The sequence below is a fragment of the Gambusia affinis genome, linkage group LG14 (genome assembly GCF_019740435.1).
Source record: "Gambusia affinis linkage group LG14, SWU_Gaff_1.0, whole genome shotgun sequence".
NCBI lineage: Eukaryota > Metazoa > Chordata > Actinopteri > Cyprinodontiformes > Poeciliidae > Gambusia > Gambusia affinis.
The window spans coordinates 6,016,868-6,034,556 of NC_057881.1; the positions used below are offsets into that span (position 1 = coordinate 6,016,868).

The following is a 17,689-nucleotide window of genomic DNA, read 5'->3' on the forward strand; positions in this document are numbered from 1 at the left end:
CCTCGAGGGCCGCAGTCCTGAAACTTTCAGATGTGCCTCTGCTGCACCACACCTGAATAGAATAATTAGGTCATTAGCAAGGCTCTGGAGAACTGATCTCCACAAGGAGGAGGTGATTAAACCATTTCATTCCAGTGTTTTGTACCTGTGGCACATCTAAAACCTGCAGGACAGAGGCCCTCGAGGACTGGAGCTTGAGACCCCTGTTCTTCATGAACACATGCTAAAATAAAGTACCTAGACTAGCCTTCCACTAGTAGTGATAAACTCAAGCATCTTCTATAAGAGTCCAGCCATAATTTGAATCATCAAAATCAAGACTGCTCCTTTTTCTGTGTCTTTATACCTGAAATACACAGACAGAGGTGATAATTAGCGCTCATGCGGCATCTGAGCTGTGATTTTTCTTTCCTGCGTGGTGTTGTTGCAGATGCTGTTGTGACGCCTCCATCAAACATTTTAAATTACCGGCCTGTAATGACACAGCTGTCTGTCAGTGCAGCTGCAGTTTCAAGTGAGGATGTTTGGGATAATTTTAGGTTTGCATTGATTGCAGTCACATGTCGCCTCTTTGCTTTTAGACAAACACGATCTGAACACAAATAGTGTGTTCATACACTCGCTCTGAGATGATACACTGATAATGAAAAGTCACATATAATCAGATTTAACATTATGAGTGTGTTTTTATTTGGAAATGCATTCAATACAGAGTTCTTCCACTAGTGGGAGCTCACAAGCCCATGTTTAAGCTGTATAGCAGTTAATAACTTTATGAATTATAATTAAAGACGGATTTTCCACCACTGAAAAACCACACAATGTTAGCAAGTATTTTTGGCCTAGTTTCTGGTATAAGTATCTTAGTATACTTGAAACAAGACTAAACTAACTTACAAGCAACTGTTAAGCATCGTGATTTGTTTTATGTAAATGATTTCTTAATATTGATTTTAAATAGTTCTAATTTCACAAACAGATTATTTTACTTATGGTGAGGTATTTTTCCTGTGTTATAAGTGGAGTAAATTGCCAGTGGAACCAATACATTTAATCAATATTAAGAATTTTAAACAAGCTCCGACATAACTTATGTTTTTGCTCAAACTGGCGCGGTTCGTCGTGGGTCCCCACGCGATGTCCCTGCCTCAGTGTTAATCCTCGCTTGTTGTTTCAAGTGTCAAACATTTCTTCTTCTTGAATTTTATTGGCGATTGGCAAAAACATTAGGTCTACATTTTGGTCAAACATTATTTTCCCGAGTGTAATTGAAATATTCAAGCCAAGATTTTTTTGGACCGTAGCGCAATGGGAGCGTCACGCAATGGTGACGACATCTTTGTTCTTTTTCAGTATTATGATTTTTTTAAATTTATTTTGTGTACTTTGATTATAGTTTACCTGAGTTAGATGTAAATGTTTGGGTGGTGTTGTTGTTTTTTTTGTGTGTTTGTTTGGTTTTCGTCTGAAGGAAGCCTGTCAGTTTGAGTTTAGACTCCCCCAGTAGGTGGCGGTAGTACTGCTGTACGTTTTTTACCAACCCACAAAAAAAAAATCAACAAGAAGAAGAGTTTCGACTCCCAACCGGTTGCACTGAATGTGATGGACTTCTGACCTGCTATGGAGGTACTGCTGTCTTTTTATTGTTGTTTGTTTGTTTGTTTGTTTGTTTGTTTGTTTGTTTGTTTGTTTGTTTGTTTTAACCTGCCTACCTACAGTGGGCTTCTTTTTTTTTACCTGAATATGAGCACGATAAACAGTATATAAGTGAACTACGGCATTAGCAGACAAGTTTTGTCCAAGTCGTAACAGAGCCACGACTCAAGAAACAAGAAAATACTTTGTATAAGATCTTGTACTTTTGCAGTGTGAGGATTTTTTTTATTATCCTGAAAGATAAAATCTAAAATTTATTGCTGTCTGTGGCAATTCTATAATTCCTTTAATTATTTTCCTGTGATTTGGGGGAATTTCTAGCTAACTATTATTTTTACACAAGTTCCTTTTAACACCAATTACTGAGGAAAACACTGAAAATAATTCACAATAGATGATTTTACCATAAAAGTCGAGCAACCTCATGTTGGGTGTCTTTTGTTTTGGAGTCTTGGTGTCACATCTTTGTTTTTTGCCACTGACGGGCAGAACAGTCTGAAAGCTTCTTAAAGCTTTTTTTGTTCTTTTAAAAAAATTTATCAATCAGTTAGCAAATATAAAATAAACATTGCAGATGAAAAAAAGGCATAGATCTACAAAATAACCAGATAAGAGAATGAATAATAGAAACAAAATAGAACAAAAAATCAACAACAAAAAGAAAAAACAAAATACATTAAAAAGGTTTTAATATATGTGGGTTAGGATATACTTTTTCCCCTTTAATATTAGCAGTTATTTTCTGATTTGCATTATTATTTTCCTTTTTTCAGGCATTGCTTGATTAATATAGGGTCACAGATATTTTGGGTAGAAGTGGAAAAGAGAGAGAGATAAACAGATAGATAAATAATCTTCTTAAGGCTATTATCTCCGGAGTGCATTGGATTTGTTCAGAGCCGAGTGCGAAGTGACTTTGATAAGACTCGGCCCATCTAACTCTGAAACCAGAGATCTGAACCAGAAAAGCGGAGGAGTTCAAGTATCTCTGTGTCTTGTTAAGTGATGGCAGGAGTCAGACAGAGCAGGAGATAAATAGAAAAATCAGAGACTCATCAGTCATAATGATGCTGTTACTGCAGTCTGTTATGGTGAAAAAGCGAAGCCAGTTAAGCTTGATGTCATCCGCTCCAGCAGAACCGTTCAAGCTGACAATGTGGACGGTCACAAAAACCTGATATTTCTTTAATTAAAAATTCTAAAGAAAACTTGTGATTTTTATTTTTTTTTTTTGTTATTGTTATTTTCCCTGAAATAAATTAAACCTGCATTATTATGTAGACATTAAGAAAGCAACCTAGCACTTCCCGACCCCACTGGGGACCAGGGTGTTAGAAAATGGATGGATGGATAAGAAAGCAACCTGATTGTTGACACAATGGGATTTCTAAATCACATCAACTTGAAAATGCACAAGTTTGCACTAATTTTGTGCAATCTGACATTCATCTCTGTCATTGTGTGGCAGACACTTCACTGCACTGCAAAAACACAAAATCAAGTCACACAAGACAAGTTTTGTCTCGTATAAAGCCTGACATACCGTCTGAAATGTTGCTAAATATAGCAAGAAAGTCCCTGAGTTGGTAACAGAGGGCTAATTATTGCTGCAAACGTGCAGACATGACCTGATCGATCAGTCAAACATTTCTTATGGGAGAGGAGAGGACAGTGATCGATTTTTCGATTTTTGCTTAGATAGAAAAGATCCAGGGATAAAATTGGCTTCACATGTAAGTATTGGCCGATCACCGATCTCCCAGAATTAAGGAAATCGGCACCAATAAATCAGATCGGCACCAATAAATCAGATGGCCGATAAGTCAGTGCACCCCTAATATTTTGATTTGTAATAACTGTGCAGTACTTTCTGCTTTATATTTGTACATTTTATATTATTACTATTATTGTTGTTATTGTTAATCTTGTTTTTTTATATTTATTGTTTCAACAATTTAAGAACTTTTTTGTGTGAACCTTTATACCTGATGATGCTGTCACACCTGAATTGACAATAAATGCTGTTATTTATTCTATTGTTTTATAAAAAAAAGACGTTTGATATTCTGCAGAAAATTAACACTGCAGCAGCCCATCAGATGGTTGTCTAAACAGAATTTAACAAAGAGAAAAGTGACTAAATGTGCATTTAATTTTCTTATTTTACAAAGTTTTATAAGAATCTGACACTGACAACTCAAAACAGAATTAAACTAAATATTCAAAAATATTTTTTCTCTCTTGTCGCTCTTCCACAAAGTCTTATGACCTGTAAACTTCCCAATAATCATTCCCAGTCTGCCTCCAACCTTCCATAGGCCTCCCAGCATCTCCATCATCACCTTCGTCTCCCAATGAGCTCAGGTCCATCGCTATAGCAACTGGTTGCCACGGGCGACGAGACACAGCCAGCGCCAGCGAGCATCTTCCCCTCAGTTGTTGTCGAAAGGCAGGGAGAGAAGAGAGAAAGGCGAGGCGCCAGCAGAGCGGCTGAGAGAGACACTGAAGAGCTTTCTGTCTTGGCAAAGTAAAACCCGCCAAATGTTCAGGAAGATGTAAAAACAACAAGCGGATCAAGTCACCCGGATTGCTCTACCTCTGCTTCCGTCTCCGGAGAAGCTGCGAGAAGATGGTAACAACTTGTTCACACAGGAAAGTGTCGCTTCAGCTCTCAGCATCGTTGGAGTTCAGGTGGTGACCCCGACGCCAAAAAAAAAACAAAAAGCAACCAGCTGCACCGGCACCCGACGGCACCGCCGCCGCCGCCTCTGCAGGGTGAGTCCCAACTTACCTTTGTGTCACTTTGGGGGGGTTTATTTTATTTCATTTTGACGTGGTTTGTGCCTGTTGGCCGGCATGTGGGTCCAGAATGTGAGGGTTCGGTGTGGTGCAGGGAGGTGAGCCGTGTCATGGACCCTTTCTGTGCCAGTCTGGCGTGATGGCGTCTCCCAGCCGGTAAACACCCAGAAAACTGTGGCCAAAAACTGCCTCTGTCACTGCAAGACGTTTGGTAAAATCACGCCCAACATTTGCATGGATATGTTTGTTTGCTCAGAAGATTTTTTAATTTTTCCTCAGCAAAGAAAATAAATGTAAAAACTGAGTTTGATTAAATAAACATAAATTATACCTTTGCAGGGCTGTGAAGTAGCTTAAATGATTCATTTAAATTAGTTATTACCTTAACTATTCATCATCAAGTTATTATTAATTACTAACAAAGTCACAAAAATTAACAATGATTCCAACATCCATGTCACTTTTCCCTCAAATCTTGCAGTTATTCATTAGTGTATAAAATTGAAGCGATATTGAAAAAGCACATTCACCCAGACAGAGATGCTTGTTGTTGGGAGAAATAAGAGATGAAATGTGTGTGAGCTCAGTAATGAGCTGCCGTGTCATCCACAGGTTGTTGCTGCTCTTTGTGAAACGTTTTCAGTTTCAATTATCTGAATTTGTTCCTGTTTTTTTGTGGGGTTTTTTCTTGGTTTGTCAGAGTAATTGAACATCCTATTTACGGTGTACGTTTCCAGCGTTTGTTTATTCCTTAATTACTTTAGTAAATTGAAAGTTAAGATCTGTTGACAGTCCTGGTAGAGAAACTCGGCACCAAAAGATTTATCTGGGTGGAATGATTAAACAACAAAAAAGCAAAATTTAGTGGAGAAAAAATTTGTTTTATGTTTCAAAAGTATTTATGTTTGTTGACTTACTGAAAGAAAAACTCAGGTTTGCTGTATTTATTCTAACAAAATAGGAAATCAGGTTGGTGGTCAACATCAGTCCAGCAGCTTCTGCCCCACGGTTACCGACGGCAACTGGGGGGAAAAAAGAGGGGGAGGAGCTGTCAGTTACTGGTTACTATGGTAACCACCAACTGTCAAGAGAAGAGCAGCGTGACAGAACTTAATACACCATTAAATGTCAGAAGAAACAACTTATTGACCAAACAAAATAAATTCGAATAACTAAACAACATTTTGACATGTCACATCTATAATATTGTTAAATAAAAACGCTGTTATGAAATGATTGTTCCAGAATTAGTGAACCCAACGTATAAACTGCAACATGGTGCTGTAAAAAGTATTTGCCTCCTCATATTACTTCTGTTCTTACCTTTTGTCAACCTTAAAGGTTTCAGATTACTATAATGTGAGTAAATGCAAAATGCACTTTTTAGATGATTATTTGATTTAGGAACAGAAAAAAATAGTCCACACCAGATTTAGTACAAAAACGTTCTGTTATCAGAACTGTAGAATCAAGCAAATGTTTAGCAACATGAAGTACTCAAGACATAAAGGCACATTTCTCAAAAAAACATCTTCATAATGCCCAAAACTTTGGGAAATAATCTTTTATTGCTGACAAAAGGAAAGCTGAACTTTTTGGATGGTGCCCATTATGATGTTGCATTTGAATTAAAACAGAAAAATGTGGTAGTGGCATTGTGACAATATAAACTCAAACACACTTAGTTTATTTAACAGGATAACAACTTGAAGCCACTTCAAGTCCACTTCTGAAATACTAAAAAAACATCACAAAAGTAAAGCTTTGGGTGTGATGTAGTCAAAATCCAGACTTCAATATGCTAGAGAATAAACTTTAACCAATTGCTTGAAAACCATCTAAATTTACAAGCAGCCTGCAGGTTTGTAGTGTTCAAGTTGCCAGTTATTGCAAACGTTTGACGGCGCTTGTTCTCTTGAAGTCTGGCGGAATCACATGTGGACCAGATGAAGTCTTCAAAACTACTTTTTATTATTTATTAAATTGTGTCTGAGCTGAAAACATTTAGGGTGCAGTAGGTGAAATAAAATAAAATTTTCAGCAGGTGTTGGAAAGAACCAAAGTAATCCGCACAAAGAAAGAAACCATTGTGAATGTGTCACAGTATCGAACATGCTTACAGATTATTATTTGTATAAAAGCCTTTGTTGGTAATGGCAGTTTCATGATGCCTTTTGAATGAATTAACTAGTAATTTTGGCCCATTTTCCCACACATTGGGTCTTTAAATGGTTTTATGCCTGGATTACTGGGGCTGTTACCAACATCTGGTGAAAATTTGATGTCAATAGCATCTTTAGAAATATGATCACTGTCAAAAATTGTGACATTTTCAATACTTATTTTATCCTGTATATATCAAATAGAGGACATTTGTGAAAGTTAAATAGGCTGTGTTTAAATGTGACCATGAGGAGGAAGATGGATCCAGTAGCTGGATGGATGGATGGAAATGAAAGAAATAAAAAAATCAACTGAAAATTACCGGAACCAATAACTTGTTCTGTAATTTCCATTCTGGCCTAATGGTGGCAGGATTGAGCAATTATTTTAAACCCCACAAATTTATTTTAGCTTTTTTCGCAATAGCACAACCAAGTTGTGGCTTATTTATTTAACACGTGGGAACTTAAGAATTAAGAAATGTATGTATTTTTACCTGCTAAATTAAACTGGTAGTTATACACATTCAGGAAGCTTTATTAGCAGTAAAAAATGCTTTTTAGTTCCCATTCAGATGCAAAATAATGTAGAGGGCAAATTTAATCAGGAGTAGCTGGAGGAAATTATGGTGAGTTTGATTGTAATTTTGCCTCCTTTGTATTTTTTGGAGTTTGCAAATTTTGTAAATGGAGCAGCTCAAAAATATAGTGTTTTACCAAGTTGCAATTTTAAATGTAGACCCTTCAGAGCATTGGAATGTCTTGTAGCATGTTCTTTTTTAGAATGTAAAAAAGAGCTGCAATTGATTTCTGGAGTTATTGGCTTTCAGCTGCAGTGACCCTCAGCTTTAACAGAGCCTCCTATGCCCAGAATAAAAAGTGCTTCTTCTAAAGAACTCCAACAAAAGAGATGGAGATGCCTCGTCTGTTCATCCACACTTCAGTGCACAACAGTGGACCAGCTTTGTTCAATAACTGGGCTGTAGAAACCTTAAACTTGCTTCTGTGATAACTGTGCAGTCTGATTCGGCTTTGGGCCGAGTTTCTCTTCAGCTTTCTCTGAGACGTGCATCTGCTTTAATTTGATCTCAGTCAAAATTAAAATGGAATTTATTAGAAATTACAGCAGATGTTTGAAAAAAGGCGCAGAAGCATCGTATTTTAACAAGAGTTATCAGAAAATGTAACGTTTTGTGCATTATTGCTTTTTCTGCATACCTTGAAGGCTTCATCTGCATACTGTATTAAATATTTGGTCTTTTAAGACAAAAAGAATATCTGAGGGATATAATTTGGGAACAAGATGATGGAGGGGAATCAGAATGTAAGATAAATTTTGTGTAACTTAGAGAAGTAAATGCACTGAAAAGTGAGTTGAAGATATTATTTGCAGTAAAACAAAAACACTTCAAAGTGGAAGTATTATGTATTTTCCAGGCACAGGGTGCCACTTTATAGCACAATCAAGTAACCATGTTAACTTAAGTTGTTATAAAAATGACATGTATATCAAACATTGACTTTGTAATTTAACTCCCTGAAAATGGGGCTCTATCTCTTTAAAAACTCCTGCTGTTTCTGAAACTCCGCTTTCAAGAGGTCAACATCGTTCCTCTATTAATGATTTCAGGGAGAAGTATTTCCTACAATGAGCTCAGCAGATGTGCAGTTCCACCTGGTGTTTGCTAATTGCTGCTGGCTAGTCTGTAGGAGTTAGGAAACTTGGAAGCAGCAGCTCTGAGGAGGAGCTGCGCCTTGAAGGCGGAGCTAAGTCCACCGTGGCATTTTTTTTACAGCTGAATGGTTGCCATGGAGATTAAAGGATCTCTTAGACATGCCTGAAAAAGAGAATAACATTGTAACATGATGTAAAGATTTTACATAACTCTGGCCCTTTTAAGCAGAAAGTTTTCAAGCTGTTTTTGTATTTAAAGTCGGTATGAATCAGCATGTTCTGATTTTTCTTTCCTCCTTCTGAATATTTCTAACTCCCAGAGCTGAGTTAGTAACAGGAGCGTCTCTGGTGTTCAAGAAGCTTCCTCTGCAACATTTTAAGGTATTTTTTTCACACCATCCGAGGTGAAAGTGTTAAAAACACACCGAGTGAAAATGCAGTGACGCCAAAGCTGTTGACATCCGGATACGGCCCCAGAGTGGACGGCGTGCGGTCAATACGAACCCGAATCCCAGACAGAACTGATGATTGAATATGGAGAAGGAAACAGATTAGCTGTCAGATCATTTATATCCAGACTCGACCTCTCGCATCTCGCTTTATATTTAGATTTTTGTTATGTGTTTGTCTTGTCCATATTTGCTGACTCACAGAGGGAGAGCTAGACAGCTGGGAATAAGAGGAAGACAGAAATAGCATCTCAAAGCAAGAAACACAAAGGTTTAAATTTAATTAGAGAATAACAGACCAAAAATATAGAGACATTAATGATCTCAAAGATACAGAAATAGACCTTAGAGAAGGAAAAGATAAAACGCACTAAGAAAAGAGCAGGAAAGAAACTAGCAAAAATCAGTTTTTGCTAAATTTGCCTCTTAAGTTTTTACTGTGGTAGTCTGTTGGGTGTTGCTGTGAATAATGATCTCATATTAAATTAAATTACTGTAGTTATTATTGAGCTACCTTCAATAATGTCGCCTTTTATTAATCAATCACTTTCACAATCTAACTAAATTAATCAGATGGATGCATCCAACCTTTCCTATCTTTGTTACGTAAGATGAATCACTCCTTACTTCTGTTAGAATTTTAATTCATTTTGATTAATTAAAAAATTAGACTTTAAGAAACAAATAGACAAAGGATTTAAGAACTACACCTTATTAATCATCTCACCATGACAGCTTTGATGCAAAGTTGTTGAAAACCATCACAAATATCTTCACTTCACTAATATTACCATTAGGTAATATTATTATTTTGGGTTTCCACTACAAATGTACATAAAACCTTGACGATATTCATCTAATGTAGAAAAAAAAAACACAATTTTGCAATTGCAGTAAGAAACACAATTAAAATCATGTGAATAAATTTGTTCAGACAAGTCAATAAAAAACATCATCTTCCAACCACTTCCTGTCAGGTTCTTTGTCGTTTCTGCCAGTAGAAACATCTGGTGATTGGTCACATGACTCCAGATTCAACAAAAATGTTATAAAAAATACAACAAAAACTCACCTCATCCTAGTGCAAAATTTCAAAATTAGCATGCTTCCATAAAGCAAATTTATTTTCATAATTCCAATTTGCACCATTATATAGTCGGTGGAAAAGACGCTATAATGCCAAACTATTAATTTAACTTTATGTGATATCTTTGATCTGATTGAATCATCCGTGAAAGGTTGGTTAAAAACAAAGAGATGGTAGAAAATGTTCTTACTTTGTCCATGATGGTTTCCTCCAGGGAAACTCATGCTGCCATCACTGCTTTTTGTCAAGACTTTCACTGGCAAGGACATTGCTCCTAGTAAAACTTCACACAAATCAACCATTAATTAAAACAGATACCAGACTATCTCATAAAAATGGTGCAACTGAAGCGTCAGGTTGCCATCTTTACAGATCTTCCTTTTTCCAATGATACAGTTCCAGTTTTGTGATAAAAATGCCTTTTCCAACATAATGAAGCACCGTGTCACAAAATAACATTTTTGTTTTTAAAGTTGCTTGCATGAAAAACCTCAGAAATCTGTATTCTGTTTATTATTCTTCAACTCCAAGCAGTAAAAAGACTTGACAATGTAGCATTTCTATCAGTCTCTGGTGATTTAATTCCCCACATAACACCAGAAATATTTCTGCTTGTGTCTGAAGTCATTCAAGTTAAAAATCCCTGATTTAAAAAAAAAATCTTTCTTCCTCCCAGTTCTTATAATGTGTTTAAGTGAGACTTCATGAACATATAAGGCAAAATGTTCAAAAGGAAACAGAAACCGCTTGCAGGGGTAAAGAGTCAGAAGACTGGCAAAATTATTTCAAAAGAGGGAAGAGGCTAAAAACTCAAAATATCTGCAAAAGGATCAGAGAAGAAACGTAAACCACAAAAATCTAAATTAAATGAAAGAGCGCATAGATTTAACAGAAGGCAAGAAAAGGATGATTTAACGGAAAAAAGCAGTAAAAACCTTCATGAAAGGGTCCAAAAATGTAGATATGAAGCAAATACAGAAACTAAAAACATCAGGAACATGAGAGAGACGTAAGGAGAAGACAACACGATGTTTGCATCTCAGGCCGTTGAAAAGAGACGACGATCGTCCAACTGGAACATCAGGGTGTCTGAGAGCATCGCTCTCTTTTCTCTCTACGTCTCGCTTCGTTGGTTTTGTCATATTCAACTCTTTTTCTGCAGATTTACTGTCAACGACACTGAAAGTTGTTTAGTGAAAACGATCGCTTTTGTTGTTCCACATGAATCTAGACCAGAAAATTACTTAAAGTGACTTCATTTCTATAATTTTAAGGGTTTTAATTGCGGTTTTACCTAGATATTAAACATTTACATTTTTTATATATGGGCGGAGGTTTGATTGGTCAGAATTCGAGTTCTTTGCTACTCCATGGTGTACGGAACACCATTGGGGACAATAACAAAAATAAATTGACTTTAGTTTCAAAATTCTTACTTTCTTCTGACATTTGACTTTGTACAAGAAGGAATAAATTGTTTTGCCATTATTTTTATATATATACTAACAACATTATTGACATACAACTAAGAATGTTTGGATATTTGTTTGGATTTTGATTGACAGAATCAGAAGATTAAAGTCAATATTCTGAGAGAAATGTACCAGAATGCTTAATTTTGAGTAAATAACCATATGTCTGATTTTAGTTGCACTAATTGTCTTCCGTATGTGTGAGCTGTGAAGGGTTTTTAAATTTCTATCTGGAAATCTATTATAAAACGTTTTTTGTTGCCATTTATTTGTTTTGTTTATTTTTGTGGTTCTCAGTTGTCAACCTGCCGTTAAAAACGATGTTAAAATCTGGAGAAATTGGGTTCGTTGATTAAATATTTACATTGTGCTAAATCAGGGGTGGGCAACTCCTGGTCCTGTAGGGCCGGTCTCCTGCAACCTTTAGATGTGTCTCTACTTCAACACAGCTGAGTCAAATAATGAGGTCACTAGCAGGACTCTGGAGAACCTTTTTAGCAAAACTTTCTGAGGCAGAAAACAGAAAACTTTGCATTCTAGTAGTACATGAAGTTTTCCACTAACATGCAAAGACCTTGTCTGGGGTTTATGACGCTCCGAATCTTTTCTTTCTTTGCTTTTTGAGAAGACAATCTGATTTGTAGCATTCAGGATTTTAATCATAAACACTGTAATACTCACTCCCTTCCAGCAGATGGCAGTAATATGTGCATTAATGATCAGATTTCAAAGGAACAAGATGCTCAACATGGCTAAAGCTGTGCTAAGCAATCTTTCTCTAACAACTGCAGTGTATGTTTAACCTCCAAACAAAGTTACTATTCATTTCTAATATCATGTAGTAATCTTTTTCAATATTCTACAGATACCTTATCCATAAAAACAGAAATTTGTAAAGTATTATCCTTCAGAAAGTGTTCAAAAACCTTTGTTTTGAACAACAAAAAATGTGTTGAATGTGAGAGTTAAAATCTATTCTGATACAGTTGGATTAATCTGGACGGGGCCTTCGTTACGCACAGACTCTTGCTTGTTCAAGGCGCCGATTGTGTGTCGGGTTTGGCAGTCGGGGGTCATTTTTCTTTCTTTTTCTTTTAGTCGAGACGCCGACGATGTGTGCAGACGCAGCGGGGGAGCCTGCTGTCACCACTGATTGTTTATGCCGGAAAATAACAACCAAACCTGAAACAGAGCAAGAGACAAACAGCGTAAAAAAACAAAACAAAACAAAACACGGATGGACAGATGGAGGGATGAGGAGAGGCATTGACACCAAAACACTTCCTGCCATCAGATAAATAGATTTTATCAACAGTGAGATGAGACGCAGAGAGAGTAATTACAGCAGTGAAGTAAAGCGAGATGAAGTGTGGAGAGACAGAAAACGAGTCCAGAGCCTGACATTAGAAAGTGAGAGCAGAAAACATTCAACACCCTGCTGTCACTTTCACACTCTGAATGTCTTCATGAGCAGTGGGAGACAAAGAAGCAAATAAACGAATAGATAAGATCAGAAGTGCTGTCATCAAGCCTTAATGTTGAACACGTTTCTGGCATTAAAAAAAGCTGACGGTAATAGATGGTTCTCATGATTCTCACAATAAGAATCATCTGGACGGCGGCCATGTTTGCTCCGACTCCAGCTTTTTTCTGTCCACTATTAGCTCAGCAATCATCCTCCTGCGTCTGGACGCAGCTGGGCGCCGCTCCCTCTGCGCCGGCTGCTAAATTGAAAAGCGGAGAGCAGAAAAACGTCCTAATGTTCGGGCCGCTGTCTGTCCTCCTCTCCCTGCTCCCGCGCTTCCTGTGGGCAGCGTTGGTCTCTTGCTTGCTCCTGTCCGGCTTACCTGCTGGGGCGACTTATTGACGAGCTGTCAGGCGTCACTGTGGCAACAATCACTTCCTCTAGTTAGAAACACATTCAGTGGTTGAGCTGAAGCTCTTCAGACACTAAGGAGCAGCGGAAATCGATGTGGCTGCTGATTAATGCGCTGTTTAATTACATTTTATTAAAACAGTGCAACCGGGACGCTGGATCCTGTTACCTTGGAGATGTATTCAGTTACCAACAAGATTTTTACATTTTGTCGCCTTACAAGCACAAAATTCAGCTTATTGGAAATAATTCTACAAAAACATTTTACTTTATGTTACTGCGACAGAGTACCACACTAATACCAGAAATAAGTCATAATATTGTAATAATAAATTTGTATGAGTTACTGACAGGTGGCAATAATATGTGTCTTAAAGTTCAGACTTCAACAGAACAAGATAATCAACATGGAAAACGCTGCCGTAGTAATTCTCCTCTAACAGCTGCAGCGTATGTTTAACCTCCAAACAAAGGAACGGCTCTAATTTCAATATTATGTAGTAATCAGTGATGTGGGTCAGGGAAAAATAATACATAATGAGAAAATAATTTGTATTGCTATTTTCACCCTGTAGTTTGTGCTATAAAGTACCTATTTGTCACTTAGCTTAACCAATTCTGATCAGTTTTTTCTTCAAAATTGTTGAATTTTTGCAATTTCCATTCAAATCCTTGGAAGCGAAGCCGATGAAGCAGGAGAGAGCTGAGCCTCACCTGGGATGGATCAACCTCTCACTAACTGCACTGGCTGCCATTTTCTGAGAGCATGTTCCCCCTGTCTGAAAAAAAAAATGGCTAAAAAACATTTAATATATGCACTGATTTTCCATAATTTAGCTTACGTATATAATGTACAGTGGTTTTGGTCATCGTTTCGTGCTGGGGAGCGATCAGAAACGGCAGAGAACAGATTTGAGGTGAGGCAGGCAGTTCTCTTGCCTCATGGCAGGGGGCGCTCATGATCCCAGACATTGTGACTCCACAACTGCAGAGTAAGAGACAGTAACAGCGAGCTAGCCACACAGTAAAGTGCAGCGATATGTTTATAGTTTTCCCCTCTTACCACAGCAATCACTTATCAATAATCGCAGAATAAACATTAAGCCTAAAACTATACTACTGCAATAGACTGAATGTTCTGCTCTTTGTGCTCTGAAATATTTCAGTATTTTTTTTAGGGGCGTTGTCAGTTGCTATGGCAACGAGTTTGTATAGTCTGGCCAATCCAGAGAGCGAGAAAGAAGTGGCTTTGAGGAGACGTTAAGGCTGCAGAAAATCTATTTTGATACATTTGGACTAATCTGGAAATGTCAACATTTCCATGTTTATTTGGATAGGACGTTTCAGCAAAAATGTCCCACTAAACTTTTGTTATTGAAAACCATTTTAACCTCACAATATAAGCCTATGATGTTCAACAGGTGATATTTTTCTACATGTTGAAATTACCAACAACAAAACAATTGGAAAACATTTTTTTAGAAAAAGAGCAGGCAGTGGGCGTGCTGTGGTGGCGTAGTGGACAGTGCGACCCACTTTTGGAGGCTTTGAGTTCGCGACGGTTTGATTCCCAGACCCGTCGACATTTACCGCATGTCTTTCCTCCTCTCCTTCCCCCTTTCCTGTCAGCCTACTGTCACATTAGGGACACTAGAGCCCACAAACGACCCCTGGAGGGGAGGGAAAAAAAACAAAACAGGCAGTGTAAAAAAACAGGAAACCTTTGGAAATTGGTAGTAAAATGCAAATAAATTTGGTTTACTTACAGAGTTACTGCACTAATTCAATTTCCAAATTTTAACTTAATGAAAATTGATTATATTGTTGGGTACTATGACTCATATTTTATGAAAATAACTATTCTTGGAAACTTCAAGTCTCCAAATTCATGCGTTCAGCAGTAAAAATACCTTCATGTAACATTTTAGCACAAACTACTCCCACCATCACAGCAGCATTTCATAAAGTCAGACAAAAGTGGGCAACATACGATCAAATGTCATTTTAAATTGTTCCCATGGGAATCTCTCCTCTTTTTGTGGGAAATATTTGAGTGTTTTCTTTTTCTTTCACGCTTTTAAATTAACTTTCAATCAATCAGTTAAGTTTATTTTGGACATTAGTCATTTAATCCTAGAGATGTTCTTCAGGCGATAGAAGGCCGGCTTTGTAACTCTCTTTATGTGGCTCTGAATGTTCAGGTCTGAGTCCTGGTCGGTGGTTTCTGCTGTAATAACTGAAGCTGTGTGCTGACTCCATCATGTGTGTGATATCAATCAGCTACCCAGTGTTACCAGCAACATTCCAGCACCAGCTGCTGGGATTAATGGACCAAATGCTGCAGAAATAGATCCAGGCTTTTTTGGAAGGACAAAAAGAAAATTCTATTTGGAAGCAGAGGGGAACAAACTTGTATTTACACCAATTTAAAACATATATATGTAAAGTAAAAAGCATAGGTTTTCCCCCTTAATGAGGAGAATCCATTTATAATTTATAATTGTGGGTAGCACTTTATTTGAAGGGTGTTCATAACATGACACTGTCGTAAACATAACCTGTTAGGAACACAAAGGAGTCTTCATAAATGTTTACGACTGCTGTCATGAAGCATCATTCAGTAAATAAGGACACTCTTAACTAGGGCTGTAATGATTCCTTGAATAATTCGAGTATCTTGATTATTAAAATTCCTCAAGGAAAGTGTACCTGGTCCAAAGCTTCATTAAATTATGTTGTATTATTTAATGGACCGTGTTCCGGCCGGGTCGTAATTTGCGTTGGGCAGCACTCTCACTTCCCCTCTGAGTTGTTGCTAAGTGCTAGCAGTGTAACGTCCAATTTTCAAGTTCGGTCCGGGGGAATGCTGTCATGAACGTGACATAACACCATCATAAACGTGACATAACACCGTCATAAACGTGACACTACACCCGTCATAAATGTGACATAACACCATCATAAACGTGACATAACACCGTCATAAACGTGACATAACACCGTCATAAACGTGACATAACACCATCATAAACGTGACATAACACCATCATAAACGTGACATAACACCATCATAAACGTAACACAACACCGTCATAAACGTGACACAACACCGTCATAAACGTGACATAACACCGTCATGAACATAACACCGTCATAAACGTGACACAACACCGTCATAAACGTGACATAACACCGTCATGAACGTGACATAACAACGTCATGAACGTGACACAACACCGTCATAAACGTGACATAACACCGTCATGAACATAACACCGTCATAAACGTGACATAACACCGTCATAAACGTGACATACTTTCATCTGTTATAAAAGTATTACTGATTAAACTTTAGCTTTAATAACATAAAGTTACATAATTTTAAAAGTTTAACAGCTCTACTTTTAATACAAATTTGCATAAACATTTTGAAGACTCCTTTGTGTTAAGTCCTATTTATGACCAGTTCAAATCCATTTGTGTTTGTGGAAATTTTAGTTTTTTAATGTCTGATAAAACCTGTTGCTCTTTCTCAGTAAGAGGGCCGTTATTGCTGTGGCTGTTTCTTTCTGTCGCCATGGTTATAATCTCTGAGAGCCCATTGTGGCAATCATGAAAAAACTGAGAGGAGGTAAAATGGCCTGAGAGGCACATTTTTATTTTAATTTTTTTATTTTTTGTCTGTTAATCTAAAACTGCAGCTTTCAGGGCCGCCTGGTTCTCCAGAAACATAAATATTGTGAGTCATGTAGCCTGAGTGGTGTTGTTGTGTTTGACATTTAACTGACATGCAGAGGTACTTTCCACGTCTTTCCTGGAAACGCTGCTTGTCTTCTAATAATCCCCTTCCTGCAGGCTGATAGTCGGGTGGATCTTATTTCCCCCTCAAATCTCTGAACATAAATAGTTGAATGTCCCACAAGATGAGTCATTCACACACACACACACACACACACACACACACACACGCACACACACACCTATAAAGATATGCTTGTCAGTAATAAGAAAATGGTGGCAGTCAATAGCAATTATTATGTAATGGTGATGATGGAGCGTCGTTTCATCACCAACACAGTTTGGTCCGCTCTGCACCGATCAGCCGGCGCTGAGCTACAATCTGGTTAACAGATGACACGTGTGTGTGTGTGTGTGTGTGCGTGTGTGCGTGTGTGTGTGCCAACATGAATTTCAGAGTGACCCTTCTGCGATTTGGAGTTTGAAGTTATATTATGCAGAGTTTGGTAGTTACAGCTACTTGAGTGATTTTTCTGAAAAAAATAAACTTTTAGGAGTAATTTTACTGCTTTGTACTTTTTACTTTTTATTGAGTAATTTTATTATGAAGTATTTCTGCTTTTACTTGAGTAAAATTTCTGTATTTTCTAACCACTAAATGAGGAACAAACATGTTTTAACCAAAAAGTCACCAGACACTCTGCAGTTTTTGTTTCATTAGTTTATATTGAAAGAAACTGAATTTTTTTATTTTCCCCGATTTTGCTATTTTTTG

At 37.4% G+C, this 17,689-nt stretch overlaps 1 long non-coding RNA gene across 2 annotated transcripts in view; it reads left to right on the top strand.

Moving 5' to 3' along the window:
• The first annotated feature begins 1,545 nt into the window (after nucleotides 1-1,545).
• Nucleotides 1,546-17,689, top strand: part of LOC122843605 — a 28,514-nt gene continuing 12,370 nt past the window's right edge. Inside the window, exons 1-3 of one of the 2 annotated variants that reach the window (XR_006372745.1) lie at nucleotides 1,546-1,626; nucleotides 3,975-4,431; nucleotides 12,399-13,513. This is a non-coding gene — a long non-coding RNA (uncharacterized LOC122843605). Of the gene's footprint in view, nucleotides 1,627-3,974; nucleotides 4,432-12,398; nucleotides 13,514-17,689 lie in introns of those variants that run through there. The other variant, XR_006372746.1, reaches the window with a different exon arrangement.